This window comes from Castor canadensis, chromosome 1 (genome assembly GCF_047511655.1).
Source record: "Castor canadensis chromosome 1, mCasCan1.hap1v2, whole genome shotgun sequence".
NCBI classification, from domain to species: Eukaryota; Metazoa; Chordata; class Mammalia; order Rodentia; family Castoridae; genus Castor; species Castor canadensis.
This window is the reverse complement of record NC_133386.1, coordinates 116,083,473-116,103,311: the sequence shown is the minus strand read 5'-3', so window position 1 is coordinate 116,103,311 and position 19,839 is coordinate 116,083,473. Positions and strand designations below refer to the sequence as shown.

Sequence of the window (19,839 nt, the reverse complement as noted above, 5' to 3'; positions counted from 1 at the left end):
TTATGCACAGGCTGTCAGAGCCTATGGAATTGAAGACTTTCTGCTTGGATGACATTAATCCATCTTTCAACTGTCTCCTCCCCCCAAGATAGTACCTGTCATTGCTAAGAATGACACCTGAGGCCAGCAGAACCAGCCTCTAGTAGCTCTCCACAATCGTGTTGTCAGTGAGAGCCCCCAAAAAACTCAGACCTGTGGCTCAGAAGGCCTTTAGATCTTGCTGTCAGATTTATCAGCAAAATGTACTCAGACGCTACACTGATGACTCTTTATTTTCCCCAAAGTTGTCATTGGCTCTGGCTCTATGGGGCGAGATAGGATAAGTAACTTGTCAAGTCCCAGGTCAGAAAACCATGTATCTGTCCTTCAATTTTTTTAAAAAACAAAATCATCAACACCAGCCAAATCCTGAGACACACATAGCTACCCCAGGCCTGAGGCACCTCTCTTTTGTCACCTTGAAATAGCAGGGCCTGTTGAAGGCAGAGATGAATTGTGAGCTCACCCAGACAGGAGAATCATATTGGACAGAGGACTTCCTGGTTTTAATTAAAGTACTGAAATTGATGAGTATTTTAAGTGACTTGCCAAATTGCCTGACAAAATGATTTCTACAGATAACTTCTTGTTTTCAGAAAAATGCAAGAAAGTAGCCAGAGCTTTGAAGTGAAGCAAACAAATGACATTCTAATGGAGCATTAGCTGGACGATGCCTGAGGTTTGGAAGATGACCAAGTGGTACCGTGGAAAACTCCTTTTATTTTAGTCCCTGGAGTAGCCCCAAAGCCTGACTTTGGATGTATCCAAGCTTGTTTTTCTCCCTAATTTAAAAAGACGTTGGAATTATATTTGCCTGAATAATTATTACTGAGAGTTAATTTTAAAGAAAGACAATAATAGTTTACAAAGTTGGGATTTAATTTGGTAACCTGACTTAATCCTGATTTAATCAGAAAATTTGGAGAAATATCAACCTAAGACTTTTTAGGGCAAAGCAATCCAAACATAAATATAATGCATTGCTTTCTAGCTGAGCTGAAATGTTGTGTGAGATAAAGAAAAAAGGGACTTTAAATTTGCATATCCTAGTTTTGTTGTTCTTCAAAAAAGAAACAAAAAGAACCTGATGCTTTTCTTCGTGAGTTTATTTATAAAATGACTCAATGGCTTCTGGTTTGGATGCTGCATGGGTTCTTTGGGGGGCCAGTTATTATATCCCAGAAGACCTCAAAATATTGCTAGAATGATTGAAGGAGTAGTTAGAACTCTGTGCTGACAGGGAAATGAAGAGTTTTCATGAGGAATCGGCATGATTGTGAAGACATTTGGATTTTCTCTTTTCACCAACAGAGTTAGGAGAAGCCTGGGGTTGGATGGGCTGTCCCAGACTGTTGGGGTGGATATCCTCCACTCCACTGGACCTGCCCTCATGAAACCTGCTATTTCACTTCTCAGCACCTATGTGTGGCACTTGCTCTGCCATCAAACATCTCCAATGCCCTGCATCCTAGTAAACTACACTTTTAATTCAACCAGTGAAAGGCAGAGGGGGAAAAAGTGAATTTTAAAATGAAGCGGCAATATTGTGGGGATAGGCGTAATCATCCTCTGTGAATTTTAACCAGCCTGCAGATCCCCATTTGTCATGATGAGTAATCCATGGATGTCTTACTTTCTAAAGGCCTTCAAAGAAAATTTAATGTTGTCGAATCATTGGGGTCTTATTTGATATGTGGGTAGTTCGTGTTAACATTAATGAGTGTTTGTCACAGATTAATAAGAGAGAGACTTCTTTATATAGTGATTAGTAAGGAAGACACAGAGCAGCAATTTCAGTGGCCCTGAGTGAGCAAATAAGGTCACTGGCTTGATTCACAGGTGATTTTGTTGCATCAGAAAAGATAAAAATGTGACCTCAGGAGGGATGACTTTATGATGGGCTGGGAAAGGATAGAAGAGACCACTGCTTCCTCTGAAGGTCTTCTTTTATAACAGTTCATAGAATTGGAGGAAGTCTTTAATTAAAGTGTTCCCTGATATTTAAATTTTTATAATATAATTGACTTCTGAATCTCCTGGAATTTATAGTTGGATGGGAGGCAGAAAGAGAGGAAAAGATAAGGGACTGAGTTTCCCACTTAGGAAGGCAATTTATTAATAATAAATAACAAATGATAGGTAATAGGCGTATAATGTGGGGAGAGACTGTGGTTTGAGAAGCAATGGGGAGACTGTGATTCTAGTCTCACTTCTATGACAGGAATTTACTCCTTTTGGTCTGTGATTTCCTTAGCAATAAAATGAGATACCCAGATGGGTTCTCTTGACATCTCCCCTTCCACTGAGTTGATGATTATAATGTAGAGAGCAAAATGTGCTTGCCATTGATAAATAAGGGGACAACATTACAAGGATAAGTTGACATTAATCATGAAGGATTGTAGGAAAAGGCACAGTAAGAGCATCTTTGTAAGTGATCAAGGCTGTACACAGAGGTGACAGATCTCAGTGAACAAAACATGAGGCTTTGGAGTCAGGAGGGAGGTCTGAGTCATAGCTTGACACCTGCTGTGTGACTTGGGGAATGTTTATCTCCCCCTGCCACCATTTTGTCATTTGACACTCAGGACAATACAATCGCCTCACCGGATTATGATATGGGATAATTCAGATTCTGGATGCCCAGGGCATATCATATCATCTGAAGTGGGTGATCAAAGATGGAGCCTATGGTGCTGAGTAATGCATGTATACACTGACACACTGTTGAGTTTAGCAAATATTCCCTAAATTTGTTGTTTAACTCTTAGAATGTAAATTTTATCTTATCTTCACTAGGGGAGCTTTCTATTTCCAAGCTTGACTCTCTTCATAAGGGAATTTGTAGAGTGTTAATTACCCACACATAATTTATCTAGTTTATTAAGTTTGACTTCTGTTCTTTGGTGTTTTTTAAAGTGGATCAAATCTAAAAGCCTTCTAATATCTTGCTCATTCACATTTGCCCTCTTTTATGAGCAGCTGTGATATGTGATGTCTGACTTTAAAAAAAATACCTCTCCCTTCTTGAAGCATTAACCCAGAGGAAGCTTTTCTTCCAGTGATTATTCTCATAGGTTGAATGGTTTTTAAATTGCAATTGACAGAGTGCTTAGTGAAATGCTATATTTAGGAACTATTGTGTACCTATGTCTATTATCTGTGTTTCCTTTTCTTTTCTACCAAGTGGTGTTTCCATGGGGAAAGCGCATTTGTTGCTTAGGAGATCGTCTACTCTTGTCTTCTTGCTTAACCTTACCATTTAACCCCAGACAGGTTTGCAATGTCATTCCCAGTTGCTGTGGAGACTATTATGATATCATGTGTATGGAGGTGTTATTTAAGGTGGTGACTTAGCAGCTGGATCTGAAATGAAAAGGGTTCATGCACGTGTCTGTGGACACACACACACACACACACACATTCATGCACACACACTCATGTGCACACACATAGCTGAATTGCTTTGAAATGGTTCTATCACAGACTTTGTGAAAGAAAACATGCATCAGACTTTCTTTACTTAAGTTAGTGGACTTTTATGCTCTAAGACAGCCTGGATTCTCAATCATTCAGGATTAAAATAGTGACAAGATGAAGGATGATGTAGGATAACTGTTCCTGCTTAAGATACCACCTAAATCTGAAGCGCTTTGTAACTGTGCTAATTAATTGTAGCATGCACCCAGATCTTGCCCTACAAACTGATCATTTTATTAATAAGTGTGACTGGAAGTGAAGCGAGATACAATAATAGTGGGTAAATCTGATCACTCATAACTAAGCTAGAAATTTTATTCTGCTGAAGGGAAAAGGAAAGGAGAGGGTGCTGGCATTTCATTGAGTTCTTTGTACTAAGTAGTTAACATTCACAAGATCTTTGGTCTTTTCTCTCCTGGCACCATGATATTTTCCTTCCCCCTCTCTAACACCAACCTACAAATATGGCTGAGTTTATCCCATCCAGTATCTACTTCTCATCCCCATCTAAATCACACTCCTGCCTCATCACTGTCATTCCATTTTCTATTAGGTATCAAAAGAACAATCTACTGCTCCCATGCAATCTGTACACTAACATCACCAGAGGAGCATGCCAAACAGAAAGTCACATTTAGGTGGGGATTTCCCTCAGAAGATTCAGAACATGGCCCAGATCTCTACTTTTTAGCAACTCCCTGGGAGATTCTGGTGAACCAACAGGCAGTGGAACATTCATCAGTACTCATTGCTTCCGATTCCCTTTCTTCCCATCCACTCACCAGCCCTTCAGCGTGGCTTAAAATGGTTTCACCGGCACACCATGGCCCTCCCTAACTGTCAAATGTAAGGCCTGGCTGCTGACCTCCACTTGGGAACTTTCCGCCCCTGGACTCCTAAGCAATTGTGCTTTCCAGTCATCCCATGACTTCTTTGATACTTCTTTCTTGGGGTCTTTTGTGGATTCCATTTTTGGAATCCATTATTGTGCTCTCTGAGTACAAATTCTGAGCAATTTTGTCCTTTGTTATGGCTTAGCTACCATGGCACCCACATGTACCTGCAACTTTGGCAGTCACTTACCTGAGCCACAGATTCAGAGACTTATCTGAAGGTTTATATGTGTCCTGTAAACTCTTCAGGCTCAGCCTATACAAAACTGGACCCCTTGTCTTCCTCACTAAACCTTCTACCACCTAGCAAAGGTCCCACTGTCAACCAAGCTAAAAACTCAAATCCACCCTTGTCTAATTTTCTTCTGACATTACCAAAATCTTTCAATTTTTCTCTTAAATATTTCTTGAATATGTTTTATCTCTTGTGTCCCAGTTTCAGACATTTATCACCCCTTGAGACAGTGTTCTAATATTTTCTCCCAGATATCTGGCAGTAATTTATGTTCTGGCTGCCCCTTATTGGATGGTTAGCTCCATGAGGTTAGAAAATATGACTTCTTCATACTGTATTCTCAGCATCTAGCTGAATGCCTGGCAGGTGATCAATACAGATAGATAAATGAAAGCATGAGGCATTCAGCACACAGCTTCTTTGGAAGTTCTTACTTACAGATCAAACATACAAAGTGATGAGATTTATGGCAAGAGTATTCAAAACCTGAATTACCAGGAACCCGATTGGTGGTGATATTAAGTGTAGAATTTTTCAACTTATTTCCCTCCTTCAGGTCTTCAGCACTAAACTAGTTCAACTGAAATTTTTCCCTCACACTGAGAGAGAGCTGGCCATTTCATTTAAAACTGACATTCCTTTACTTTCATTGCTGCAGAGCCCAACTTTACAAAGAGTGATTCAGACTTGTATATTCTCCCCTGACCTATTCAGATTAGTAGTGAATGACAGGCAGACATCAGTGTGGTTTGGCTCATCTCTGTCACAGAGGGTTGCTGTGGCAGTTACCTCACTGAGTCTCTCTGATTTCTCTGTCAGATCACAAAGTAGGGATATTTACTGCAAGAAAATGTCCTTGAGAAATTCAACACTGCCATTCTTTTTAGCCTTAGCATTCCGTGCACGCACATGCAACAAGTGCTTGTCCAGTCAGCCAGTGCATTGGGAGAACTGGTAATGGCTGTCCTCTCTGACTCACGAAACCACTGAACTTCCCTGCAACTCTGTGTCTCTCCTTGTAAAACTCGCTAGTTCTTCTGATCCCTCAGCAGGTAGTTGCCTTATATATGCCTTATATATAAAAAGCATTTATAGTTTCCTGGAGGAAATATATCCATGTAAATAAGTGCTAATTAATATAGCCCAGGGTGGTAGCTGACATTTGAAAGCCTATGTTTACATTTACAGCTTCTAGGATTACCCTTGCAGTTTATGAAGGGAGCATCAGCATAGAGCACATGTGAGGACTGGGGCACAGGGTGCTGCATAACCTACTGTGTAGTGTGTGTAGCCATTCTAATAAGACCTGTCTATGCTAATGAGCACTGGGCATGGTATGGAAAATTTCAATGTACAGATGATACAAAAATCTTGAGTCCCTAAGTATATTTTTTATCTTTTGCTGCCATCAAACTGGCAGTCACTTGAATTTCACATCCTCTTGCTTTCCAGTGAGCTTTCATGAAAGGCACTAATGAGAGGCAAGTGGCCAAGAGGCAGGCAGGTTAAGGCAAGGGGATGATCTGAAACAAAAACTGCATAATTACTCCCCAAAACAGCTCCAAAAGGGATCGTTTTGCTCAATCCTGAGTGCTCCTGCAGGTCGGGCATCACTTATTCTGTAGGGATGAAGTAAGGACTCCTCAGGCAATGTCTAGCTCAACAGCACAGGAGAAGAGAGAGGTTGGAAAAGCAAACACAATAAGACCCTGTGCAAAGGCCTGCAGGCCACACCCCCAACCAGTGCCATAAGAGAAGCTCCATGTGATGCACTTTCACCTGGAGGCAGAAAAGTATTCCTGGCATTTCCCCTTCTCGTCCATAAATTTGTTCTTCCACATTCATCATGAATGCATACTGGAGGTTAACCCTATGAGGGCCTAGGTCAGAAAGGAAGAATGTTTCTTCATCTCTGAGACTTTGGAGAAACCCATGGGACCAGTGAGCAGGTACTGTCACTGTCTTTGACAAAATGTCTCATATTCCATGGGACATAGCCACCTATGTGGATTCGCTCACATTTCTCCTCATCTTGTATGGCTACCTTTGTTAACAATAATTAACTGAAGTCTTGGTTTTGCATTTTCCTATGTTCATTGATAAATCCTATGCTCCTGGTTATTCATATTCTTTCATTCTTTGATGCTTTATGACACACCTGGGTGGCCTAGAGGTCACCAACTCTGTTTACTTATACATAGGTAGTTTTGCAAACAAAAGGAACTTTTCACTTATAAGAGGACTAAAATTAATGGCATTTTAACCCTTTGTCATCCATCAGTAGTTCTTTTTATAAAAACATTTTTATAAAATTATTTTATTACTGTATATTAATTGTACAAAGTGAGGGGTTTTGTTGTGATATTCCATGCATGCATATAATATATTTCAATCATATTCACCCCTATATTACTCTTTTTATCATCTATTCCTCACCTCCCCCCCTTTTCTAACTTTCTTACAGATTTCATTAAAATAGTTCTCATTATGACCTTATATATGCATTTAATATAATCCAGTCATATTCTACTCCCCTTTTCTCCACTTCCTGTTGTCTTCCCCCAAATAGTCCCTCATTTATGTTCATGTCATCCTTTTTTCAGATCTAGATCCCACATGTGAGAGAAAAAAATGCTGCATCTGTCTTTTTGAGCCTGGCTTATTTTGCTTACTATGATGATCTCCAGTTCCATCCATTTATCTGCAGTGACATAATTTCAATCCTGATAGACAAATAATACTCCACTGTGTGTATATACCACATTTAAGAAAAACCATTCAACTCTGAATAGCAGTTTCAATAGCATGGTTATTGTGAATAGCACGGTGGTAACCATGGGTGTGCAGGCGTCTCTATTGTGCGCTGACTTTGGTATATGATCCAAAGTAAAAGAGAGAGCTTTCCTGGCCTTAATATAAGGAGTTCCACATAAGCTCAGACACTATTTCTTATCCGATGGATGCTTCTAGATAACAGTACATTCGATGGTCATGTCTTCTAGGCCAACGTAAGCTAAGTAAGTTGTCGGCAGTGATTTTAAGAACTTTCTTTTGTTTGCAATCATCCTAAAAAATGAGAATAATGTCCTCTGAACTCTACAAAAGTCAATGGTTGAGTGGGAGCCCAATGACAGTTGAATAAATCCACAGTGTGTCATTCATGCTTAAATCCTCAGATTTGGAAGACTGACAGAGGAAGAAGACCAAAGAGTTTGGACAGAAGGATGGGTAGCATTGAAATCTGCTTTACATATAATCCGCCAGGTTCATGTCTGGCAGGCTCTTGCTCTTTCTGCTGCTCACTAACCCCAGAGATAAAGGATGGAAAGAGGAACAGATCACTTCATAAATGAGTCTGACCACTATTGAATGTCTTTCCCGTGGTGTTTTCCCCAAGTGATCTTCAATGGGTGTGGTTAACAGAGAAAGTAAACTTGATGCATTTGAGTTGGTTGCCAGCATGTGGTGTCACTAATTCTAGAGTCATACATGTCTTGACTCTATATACTGAGTGCTGTGCTAAGTGCAGTGAACGTAAACGTTACTGAACAGTTCCTTTCTCAGAGAGCTCATGCTAAAACCGAGACAGACACGTGAGCCCGCAGTGATGGCGGTGTGTACACTTTGCAGTCCTTACTTCAAGGCAGCAAGGCCTCTCTCTCCACTCTTGGCAGAAGACTGTGATGAGTGCCATCTTCTTGCTACCGCAGCCCTAGACAGCCAAGGACAGAGTCAGAAAATCAGAGATCTCAACAATTTTCGTTCTTTTGACTTTCATTTCCTCATCCTTAAACCGTAATTACTGTTTCTCTACTCTGGAGAGTACAACACAGAGCATCCTGTAGGCCTCCAGCAAGCAGAGATAATGACGTCCTCTAAGGGGCAGGCTCTGGCAGGTTCCCGGGGCAGGAATAGAGGAGTACAGTGCAAGAATGAGATGAGCAGTGTATGGGCTGAATGTTAGTGCCCCCCATGCATGTGCTAAACCATGACACCCATTTGACAGTATGTGGCGATGAGGCCTCCAAGGGAGTAATTAAGGTTACGTGAGGTCATAGGGTGGAACACTGAGCACTGATCTAGTAGGGTCGTAAGAAGAGACGATGGAGCTCTCCATCTCTCCCTTTCCCTCTCTCTCCAAGCCCCATTTGTGAACACCAAGGAGCGGCCATGTGAGAAATAACAAGGAGGAGGTCATCTACAATGCATACAGAGGGTCCTGCTCAGAAACCAGCCACACTGGTACCTCGACCAGATTTCCAGCTCCAAATTGTGAGAAAATAATTTCCCCTTGCTTAGGCGATCTACCTGTGGTCCTTTGTTACGGCAGCTCTTGGGCCCCTCTTGTACTGCTCCTGTGTTTGTGCCTCCATCACCACAGGTCTGTGCTTTCATGAGCAACTATGCTGCTTAAAGTTTTGTTCCTCCTTATTCTGACCCACCCTTATGCAGAACATTTAGACAAAATTAGCAGGATGACATCTTCATGTGGCTGATGTTGAGAATACATTCCATACAAGAGTTTTCCTCTTGCAGTAGGGCTTTACTGCATGCCACAGTTTTCCACTGGAATTGATTTAGTCTATAGCACATTCAAATATAATAATAAACCATATGATGAGGGCACTCTACTTTATTATTAAAATACCAGGAATAACTGTCTGATGAGGCCTTCAGCATTATGTTTTAATTATATACAGAGAAAAAGAGTTCTTAGGCTTCAACTCAGGGTGTAATTTAGAAAAAAATTATTTAAATTAACTATGAAGCACCTTTCAGCCATTTGTTCAGCAGTGAAATTCCCCAGAATGCCTGCTGTTTTCTCTCTAATTTTTGACATTATTATCTTTCTGGAAACAGAGCTGCTATTTAACTCAGCTAGCACTGAACAGAAACTGATTATTCTCTTTTGATGTAACTGAAGTGACTTAAATACTTGCAGTCTTTTCTGTTAAGAGAAGATGAAAGCATAGGAGAAAAGTGTTCTGTCTTACAACTCAAAATAACTATTTCAGTATGAAGTGGCTATCATTTCTGTAGGAAAAGCATATTGGGTCATTGGGTGTTCAGTAATAGAAATAGATGTGAGCACTTCCTATAGGGCCCTCTATTTGTCAACGGTAGAAAGCCATTCTTTGACTTTGGTTATGATATGTGACTGGGCAGAGGAAGAAGCTGAGGCTAAATTATACCAGAGACTTGCTCTAAATCAGAGACTTGTCATTACCTTGTCCCTAATCCATATTCTGGTCAGAGTTCTTCAGAAATTGAAATTCCTTTCTTGCATCCTCTCAAAGGACTTTCTGCATCAGGGACAAGCATGTCTTGAAAGGTTTAGGTCAATTTCAGACAAATTAGATCTTTTAATTCTTGGGCTGGGAGATTTAGCTGCTCTGGGGAACCTCCTGTGGCATTTACTAGTCTCTGAGAAACAAAGATATAACAATAAAAGAGAAATCAATGTGTTACAAAAATAATAGTAAGATGGAGGAGCTCCATACCAGCTCTTCAGCTTCCTATTTAGTGGCACAATTTGGACTTAATAAAGATTGTGCTTGTTCTGGTCCAGGCCTCCCATCTCCTCTGTGTTTAGGGGAGGGGTACAAATGAGATTGCTCAGTGAGCCTGTTTCTGCCCCCAAAAAAGTGACAACCACCTAGCTGGGCCTTTTCCATTACTAGCCTCAGCCACTCTACTCTTCAAATACCTTAATGCAAATCCCAAGTGATATTAAGTTACAATCGTCAGTATACCCATGAGTAGGGTGATGGTCCTATATCCTCACTCTTTTTGGATGTTTGGCCCTCACTGCAACAGCCTGTGCCAAACCATTCACCTTCTCGGAACTGTTCCTCCATCCTCTTCCAGCTCACCCATTTTGGATGGCCAACATCCCAAGGGTCAGTTGTGGACAAACAAGCCTTTACTGAGTAAATATACTCAGGCCCAGGATCCTGCTGTGAAGGCCTGGAGCAAAGTGAAAAGGGGGCTACAGAGACACACAGAGTGAGACAAGTCCCTCCCTTGTGAAGCTGACAGCCCTCAAGGCCTGTCAGCTGTGTTAGGGTGAGGGTGAGTGGTGGGTTGAGGAAAACACTGGACTTCGTGCTACGCTCTCTTCTCAGAGCTCCAGACCTGGTTTAGAGCTGTCCAGACCTATTATTCTGTTGCCTTAGGAGAAATATGGTGGAGAAGAGATAATGGCTAGAAAAGATGAGTCCTATTTTTTACACTATTTGTCTCAATAACAACAAAATAAAGACTATGTAACCCGCCTCTTCTCTTGCTGAACAGATTAAGTGAAATTTCTTTCTCATTTTTGCAATGAATCATTGCAAAGAAGGATAATAGCTAGCATATCTGTATCATTAATAGCACAGAAGTTGCAAACACCTTCCTCAGAGCAGGGCCTGGCAAAGAGCAACACAACTTTCATTTCCACCAGGTAGCCGAGGCACCCATAAGCTGAGGTGAGCATAGCTTAAGAGCTGGAGGCGTTCACCAGCATTTGTCTCTATGTGCTTATGAAAATCTCCCAAGAGAATAAGAGCAGTGCAGCTGTGAATAATGAGGTTGTCCTTCCTTGCTGACTCCCGCACCTTTCCTGTACTGCAGAAAGGATTCTGACTCTATCAGGTTGTGGTAATGCTATTGCCTCATTTTATATGGGGCTTCTGTCTTACAGTAAATGAACTAGAAGGTCAGGCGTATGGAGCTCCTGAAACAAATTTGATCTCTGGGAAACGTCTGCATGTTGCTTGAATAGCACCATTTTTACCTTACTGCACTACACACCCTTCGTCCAGGTGCCAAGTACTACGGCCGCTCGGAGTCCACGTCATGTGGTGTTTGGTCTACACCCTGGGGTGGACCGAGGCAGTGGAATTGTGACTCACCAGCTGGCTTGCATTGACTTCACTTTGCAATAAACAGAGCTCTGGGAAATCCTTCCAAAAAAGTTGCGAGGTCCTCACTCACTGGGCTGGGTGATAGGATGACAGTTTGCAGACTAAGATACAATAAATAACAGAGAGAGTAAACAGGCAGGTGTGTGCAAGTGTGTCCAGCCCTGACTTCATGAATCTTTCCATAGTGTCCAACTCAGTCTTGACCTCCGTGTAGTACTCAGGGAGGGGCCTGTTAGGGCCTTGTTCTTGGGCATTCCTTACTCCTGTTTCCACATCAGCTAGACCTAGCTCTGACCTCAAGTGTGCTCCATTGTGATTGTTGCTTTCTGGTTTTATTTTTGTTTTCTCTTTTCTCTCTCTCTCTCTCTCTCTCTCTCTCTCTCTCTCTCTCTCTCTCTCTTTCTTGAAGTATTGGAGTTTGAACTAAGGGTCTTGTACCTGTTAAGCAAAAGCTCTACCACTGGAGCCACGCTGATGGCTCTTCTCACTTTAGTTATTTTTCAGATAGGATCTGGTGGCCTCAGACTGCCATCCTCCTTTGACTCTCACACAGCCAGGATTACAGATATGTTTGTTGAGATGGGATCTTGTTAACTCTTTGCGGCTGGTATCAAACCATGATCCTTCAATCTCTGCCTCCCAAGTAACTGGGATTACAGGTGTCAGCCACTATGCCTGGCCTGTGGTTGTCGGTTTGCACAGTATCTCTCTGATTTTCCTTTATCTCTAAGTGAATTAAGCTATATTGTTCATAAATTTGAGCTTTTGGAGTCCAAATACTATAAAAGGAGAAAGCAATGTTCAGCTTTACTTTTAAAAGAATATAAGTTCTGAAATGTGGTTCTTTCCACTTTCTACATGTTTGCAACCACAGTGGATTTTGCAGTTGAATTGAAACTTCTCAGCAAATATCAGCTCCAGTGACAGTTTTCAGAAGCTCTGAAGATGTTCCTATGTGAATTTTGCTTTTTGGGGTTGTATTCGTGAAGGAATAAGTGAAACCTGACCAACTATGCAGAGCACACCTAATTTCTAATACTTGTTAATCGCTTCTTCTGAAACTTTAATGTTCTTTAAAGAAACCCAGTAAGGATTGGTCTGGTGTTGATATTAATTGTGTTTCTAGCCATCATAGTACTTGTTCATTGATCATAATTAACTTCTTAGAGCCCCACCAGTCTGACATAGCTCTTTCTTACAGGAAAGCTGCAGATCCTCTGCCCACAGCATAATCGGCACACTTACTCCCCGTGTGCACACGTCTCCAGGTTAACATTTTAACCAGTTATGATAATATTATAAGCATATTAATGCTAATAGCTGGAGGCACAGACACAGATGGATTAAGTCAGGCTGCTTTCCAGACTGAATCCCCTTCTGTGCAGGAATCACCCATCTGGCGCTTCCCTAATATCTGCATCCATGATTGCATGAGGGGTGAGGAGGTGGGGATAGTGATTTTAATACCCACTTAGGGTCTATGAAGCTCTGGGTCTAGAGAAAGATTCCCAAGAACTACCTTCAGTGCTATCTCCCATTTTCCTTAGATTGCCAAGCAATTGGTCTTGCTTCCTCCAAGTCTACAAAATAGTACTAGGATGACCATGCATATTGTCTGGGGACCTCTCTGTAACCCAGGGGGCATCGAGGTCCCATGGTTCACTACAAATAGCACTTGCAATGTGGTTGTGAATATATAGCAACTCCCCACCTCCCTCCCTCCAAGGTTCCTGAATCATCTGGCCTGCGCACTCTGTCTGAACATAGAAATCACCCTGCAGCAGGAATGGTCAGGCGTCTACTCCACCAGAGAGGGTGGTGAGCTTAAGGGGCTCTGAGGGGCTTCCAGTTCAGAATGTGTTGTGAGTTTTAGTCCTTCACAAACTGGTTTATTTCCTGGTAGTCTGCTGCCAAGAACTACCACTTTAGTCTTAAGGACTGTGCAGATCTCACTCACACTTACCCACTTTTCCAGTGTGCTCTCTAGAATTTAATCTAGTTTTTTGGATCACTTACAGGAAAGAGAGGGGCTTCATTCAGTCTCATGAACGTGGTGTTAAAGGCTTCTGTGGACAATACCAGGCTAAGTTCCTAAATGCACCTTCATATTCTTCTCCCTGAAGCACCCTCCTGCCTCAACTCTCCCGGTTCAAATCCTACGCTTTGTCCTAATGCCTTCCGGATCATAGCAGTCTTTATTTCAGTACTGGGATTTTCTTGGTATTGGAGGGAGGGTCTTCCATTTCCTTCAATTATATTGGGCCAGGGACTTTAGAGAGGCCATGACAGGGTCTTCTAACTAATTATGAGGACACAAGAGAATCCCACAACAAATTTTAGGTACTGCCTGGCTCCAGGCCTGCTATGCTCTGTATGGAGTCAGGCTTTGGCGCCCAGCAGCTGGGGCAGAGGCTTATCACTGCGCTCGTTATAAGAACCAGCAGCTTGGGTGATTTACTTCACCTTGGCAAACAAGTTGTTAGGACTAAAGATACGTTTCTCAGAGGGGTTCTATATGGACTTGTTAAATAAGGTAACACGCATAAATGGCTCGGTCTTGTGCCTGAACTACAGTTAAGTGTTCAGTAATTATTAATTATGTCCATCATCCGCTTACTTATCGTTATCAGCAGCACAGATGCACGTGCATAAAAATAAGAACACCTCATAAAATGTTTAAATGAACCATTACCGTGAGTTTCATGCTGTCAAATATTGAGCACCTTCTCCTTTGAATATGTATTTCACTAATGCAGTTAGCACAAAGTCTTTCAGGTAGTCCAACTTTGTCGAGTGTTTAATGATGCTTTCTGAGTAAAAGAGAGCCCTGTATTGTTTATTTCTACTCAATTTGCATTTCATGGGCTGCTGTGTGGTCACACCCTCCCTGAGAGGCACAGGTATTTACTGCAGTTGGCCAGTCATGCAACATGCAACTCAATAATGTTGAGTGTGGTTTTGGGTTCATAGTACAACCTGGGATGATGAAGGAATTTAGAGCCCACATGATAAAAAAAAAAGAGAGAAACATTCACCATATACTGGGCACTCATTCTCTCACTTGCTCCCTATGTGTACATATAGGCATATATATATATATATATATATATATATATATGTTCTATTATTTAAGTATTCATAATATATAACTTAGGCACCTACACATTATATACATACCGTATTAGCTTCTAGTTCTGGAAACCAAAAATCTAAAATCCATTATCCATCTTTCGGCAGCACCTTGCTCTCTCTGAAGACTCTAGGCAGAAGCCTTCCTTGTCTCCTCTAATTTCTGGTGGTTTCATGGCTTGTTTGTCTCTGCCTCTGTCTTCAGATGGCTTTCTCTCCAGTGTTCCAAATCCCTCCTCACCCTCCACTCACCTCTCTCTCACACAGACACCTTTCCTTGGATTTAGAGCCCACCCACATGATCCAGGATGATCTCATCTTAAGATCTTAATCCAATTACATTGCCAAAGACACTTTTCCCAGATGAGGTCACATTCACAGGTTCATCTTTCTGAGGAGCCACCATTTAACCACCTTCACACATATAAGAGTCATTTTATTACTATGCCATGTATGTTATATTTAGAATTGAGGTTTTATTACTCTAAATTAAAACACAAAGAAACAAAAAATAGTTGCTAGTTAGCTGAAAATTTATGTTCACATAGCAAGTACACTGAAATGCTGAGACCTGTATAAATAAGATTAAAAGGACATCACAAAATATACTTATAGGAGCTCTTTGATAAAGAGTGAATTCTTATGAAAGCCACCTATCCATGCAGGACCACATGTCTGCATCCCCCTGTGGGGACAGCTATGGTAGGTCATCAGACATACAAATAGGAAGAAGGGCCAGTGAATCATCCCGTGATGTGCCTTTGCCAAGCCTGAGGCACCAATCCAAAGACAGCCGTGGTGCGCAGGGAAACTCCTGCCCTTTGAGCTTCACGCTCTTGCCCATCTTCACCAGGGCCTGCTCTTGGGTTCCTAAGTGCCCTGATTCAGGGACGCCCTCGTGAGGGAGCAAGGACCATCCTCCCTTTGGGTTGTCATCATCAGAGCCCAGCAAGTTGGCAGGGTCTGTCAGCATCAGGACAGAGAGCTGATACAATTTGATGTTTCAGCCTCCTGTGCAGGACTGGACTGTCATTTCAATTACGTTCTGGACCCCACACAGCCATTGGACTGGCAGGAAGCCCATTCTTCTGAGTGGATATTGGAAGGTTCTTTGGATTTCATCCTAACCAGAGAATTCAGGCTGTATTTAAATCAACAAAAAATTCTTGTGATAATGCACAAATGGCTGCTGTGACTTTGCCCCTTCTATTTACATCATTACACAAGACAGATTGTGAAGCACGATGGCATACTTGAGGATGTCTGAGCATTTCTGGAGAGCCCTGAGACCTGGCTTCTTGTCCCTCACTCTTGGGAGACAGCAGACCATGTCAGGACTGGTGCTTCCCTCTGCCCTCCTTCTAATGTGTAGGCAGCAACCAGACTGACCCTAGATTGCTAGCATGCTGGCCATCCCCACAATGGAAACTCCTTTCCAGAACACAACAAAACTCACAGGAGGGGCCAATGGAGACAGGGACAGAGCTACTCCTCCTCTGTCCAGGCATCACACTTGTGCTTGTCTAGGATGCCTCATTCAGTCCTCATAGTAATCCTGAGAGGTGGGCAGGTGAACAGCGATGCGCAATGCACGATTTCAGACTCAGGGTACTTTTGTTTTTCTCTCAATTACTTCACACCCACAGAAACAATTACCTTTGATGAAGCCAAGTCCCAAAGTGCTTAGGTTACTTAATGAAATTCATCTGGGTCAGGCTGAGGTTTGAACTTGGGCTGCTAACTAAAAACCTTTACTTTTTCTGCTTCATCAAATTGTAGTTACCCTGATCCTGCCCTGATTCAAATTCCTCTCCCCTTTAGACCTGCACCCTCAGAAGCAGAGGCAGTTGAGATGCCAAGCAGTATAAGTGGCCAAACAGGTTGCTCAGCTCTGCAGTAGTTGTCCTGGCACTCAAACTTTGTCTGAAAGACTTTAGCAGCACTCCAGTCAGGCAGTGGGGAGGTTTGTCTGAATACTTCATGGATTGAGAAAACCTTTGTGTGAATCCTGTTTAGACTTCTTACCTGCTGTATACTTTAGGAAAAGTCCTTTAATGTTTCTGATCCATCTGGTGTGCGTGTGAAGCTGGGATAATACCACTGCCATGCTTCCTGCAGAGAGGTACTGAGGAGAAAGATGCACTGTAAACTACAAGCGTGGCCATTCAGGTATTAAGTTGATTACAAGGAGATGCGCACACTAGAGATAGATGGAGACCATCCCTTGTATTACCATCTCCCCAGTCCTTATCACTCCCTGTGACTACCCAAGGCTGCCATGCAAGCCTAGGACACAAACTTGGCTGTGTGCGTTCACAGTGCTGCAGACTCTAAGCACTTTGACTCCAGTACTGCATTGGCTAGGGTCCCTAAGGCCCTTTATAATTGTAACCTGATGATGTTTGTAGGGCAATACTTTGTTGACATGGACTGCTTCGCACAGTACACTGCGCTATGAAGATGCTTTGTAAATATTTTTAGAGTGACTGGAAGTATGGATGCATGTCTTCAAGATTCTTTCCAGTACACTGTGAGGTGACTGCCATCACAGAGAGGACAAAGTTCTGACTGTACAGCCAGCTTTCAATGCCTGGGTGCCTGTGCTGCTGCCTGCCAGGCAGCCCAGGGCCATCTTTGGGGTTAAGGGCAGACATGCAGCCCCAGTGCCATCCCTCTGCCAGGGAGGCCACAGGTCACCTCTGAGTCTATACTGATGTACAGCATCTCTCTGTAGGAAGAGTGCCTCCCCAGAGCCAAACACCCCCTCAGTTCTGGTTCATCAATCTGAATTCTTCCTCTGTGAACTATGTTCAGATTTTGCCCCCCTGGATCAGTAACCAAGATGGCAAATTTTGAGATGTCAATTAAACATTCTGAACATTCTTGGCCACCTCACTGGGAGATGCCACTGAAAAGGTAGTTTCTGATACCTGTCACTGTCTAGCTTCTGCCCTGCCATGGAAGTCACATGTGTCCCTGACAACTCTAATCCTTGGTCTTGTGTCTAAAATAAAATGATTGCTTCCAAAAGCCTCTTCTCACGCATACTTCTCACTGGAGACGGATTTTGATGACTTCTCTATTAGGAGTTCACTGTCGCACATGATTACGTCCCTTCCCTTTGCAGTACAGAGATGTTGTTACCATGCGACTCCACTGTCCTGAGGCCAAAAACCCCATAAAGATGACATACCAGGCTTGTTATGCGCACTGTTACCTTTTTACTGCTCATCGCCAGCCCAGGTACTGCACTGTGGGGGCAGAGTCAGAAGTTAATTGAAATGGCTGACACATCGCATCTCCCAGACAATCCTTTCTCTCACATGCATGAGTGCTTGTGTCTCCATGTAGAAATTCTTCCCTTTTGCTGTGTACAGCATAAGTGAAAATATGAAGTCTCAGAGAGCAGGGACTTTCTTCTTGATTGGAGTGACGGTGTGACAGAGGTGGAAGACTTCAGTGGTTGTCAGCACTTCCCCTAACAGAGGGAGCTACTTTTTGAATGTTTTGTTTTTTCATAATCTCTGCATGTTATTTACTTCAGTCCATGTTCAGAAGTTTTCTGAGTAGCTGGCAAAGAACAATTCTTGAAATGTGTGAATACCAAATGTAAGATAAAAAACATAATTGCAGTTTAGACTTCAGATTTATTTGAAAAGGGGATAATGATAGTAATTACCCAGTTTGAGTTTTGTAGAAGGCTAATTAGATCCCCAAAGCATTTGTATGCACAAGGAAAACCATAAATACAAAAGACCATCTGGTCCTTATCAGCTTACAACACTAACACTGTCTGTAATTATTTTTTCTATATTGTTTTGATGTTGACATTTTATGGAGCAATAAGCTGGTTAGGGAATAACCTACATTTCTGAAAAGTTGGGGGTTTGCCCCCTTTTTCCTAATAAATGTTTTACAAATCCACAGGCAAAGAAGACATTGCTTTTTGAGAACTAAGTAAGTATCATCTTCTCATTACACTTACTGTCCCAGAAATGTGTTGTTTATAACTTCCCTGGTTTATCTGACTTGTCTTGTTAGTAAGTCAGTGTTCCTAGTGCTTGGATTCACTTAAGTTTTTTGTTTGTTTTGTGTGCTTATTTGGTTTTTTTTTTTTTTTGCTTTGTTCAGTTTTTTGTAAGTTAAATTGAGAATGACAGTTTTAGCTATACCATGAATACAAAAAACCTTCATTAGTCACTTTCCATAGTTAGCACCATGCCTGGCAATTTGGCTATTGCGGAAGTCACACTATTTGTTTTCACTTTGTTGACTGCCTCCCTGACTAGCGTGTCAGATTAACAAGAGTAGAGATTCTGTCTCATTCGTTTATTTTTACCTCCAGCTCCTACAACACAGCTTGGTACCTGGAACATCTTCCACAGCCATTTATTTATTGAGGAGAATGAGTAAATGAAGTAAAACCACATGATTTTGCCCTCTGGATGCTCATGAGATCTACTTGCTAGCTACTGCTACGTAACCAACCATCTCAAAATGTGATGTCTTTAAAACTCCAACATTTCCTTAGATCTCAAAATTGGGCTGGAATTAGCTGACGCTTGTTTTTTCTGTGCGGCACTGATGGAGGTCAGGTGGTGTGTGTAGCTGGTGGGCAAGCTGCTTCCTCATAGGCCTCGCTCATGACAGGGAAGAACAGAAAGCCAGGAGGAGCTGGGCCTAGTGACCAGAGCACCTGCCTTTAGCCAGCCCAGATTTACTTTGGCTGGGGGCGGGGGGCGGGGGGGGAGGTAACTAACCTTTTCTTTCATTAATCTACCACAGTATTTAGTTGAAGGGAAAGGCACACTACCGAGCACATGAATGTAAGTTCCATAGACATAACTGTCACGTGAACGCAGGCTAAGAGAATCAACATGATGAAGGAGGCATGCAGAGGCCAGGAATGAGTCTTGCACTGAGATCATGGAAGAGAGCTCCCAAAGAAGGAATGCTTTGCTTGAGTTATAAGCGTGAAGCCATTTTCACCACTGATAACATTTCCTTCAGAAGCAGTATGTTAGGAATAAAATGGCATGGCCACACACTATAGGAAACAACACACACCACTGCCAACTTCATTTTCTGTGAAATGCTAATCACACCCTCTTTATAGAATCACTTGTGAGAGTTAACCTTCAGAATCATGCTACAT

General features: G+C 42.1%; 1 protein-coding gene and 1 long non-coding RNA gene across 8 annotated transcripts in view; one reads left to right on the top strand and one right to left on the bottom strand.

Annotated features, from left to right (window-relative positions):
• The window catches only part of Fat3 (FAT atypical cadherin 3), a 611,059-nt gene that overhangs the window by 367,282 nt on the left and 223,938 nt on the right, over positions 1 to 19,839 (top strand). The window lies entirely within an intron of this gene.
• Positions 8,249 to 19,839, bottom strand: part of LOC141425040 (uncharacterized) — a 203,374-nt gene continuing 191,783 nt past the window's right edge. The window contains exons 2-3 of the long non-coding RNA XR_012450122.1: positions 9,875 to 10,071; positions 8,249 to 8,359 (exon numbers count right to left, since the gene is read on the bottom strand). This is a non-coding gene — a long non-coding RNA (uncharacterized lncRNA). The remainder of the gene's footprint in view (positions 8,360 to 9,874; positions 10,072 to 19,839) is intronic.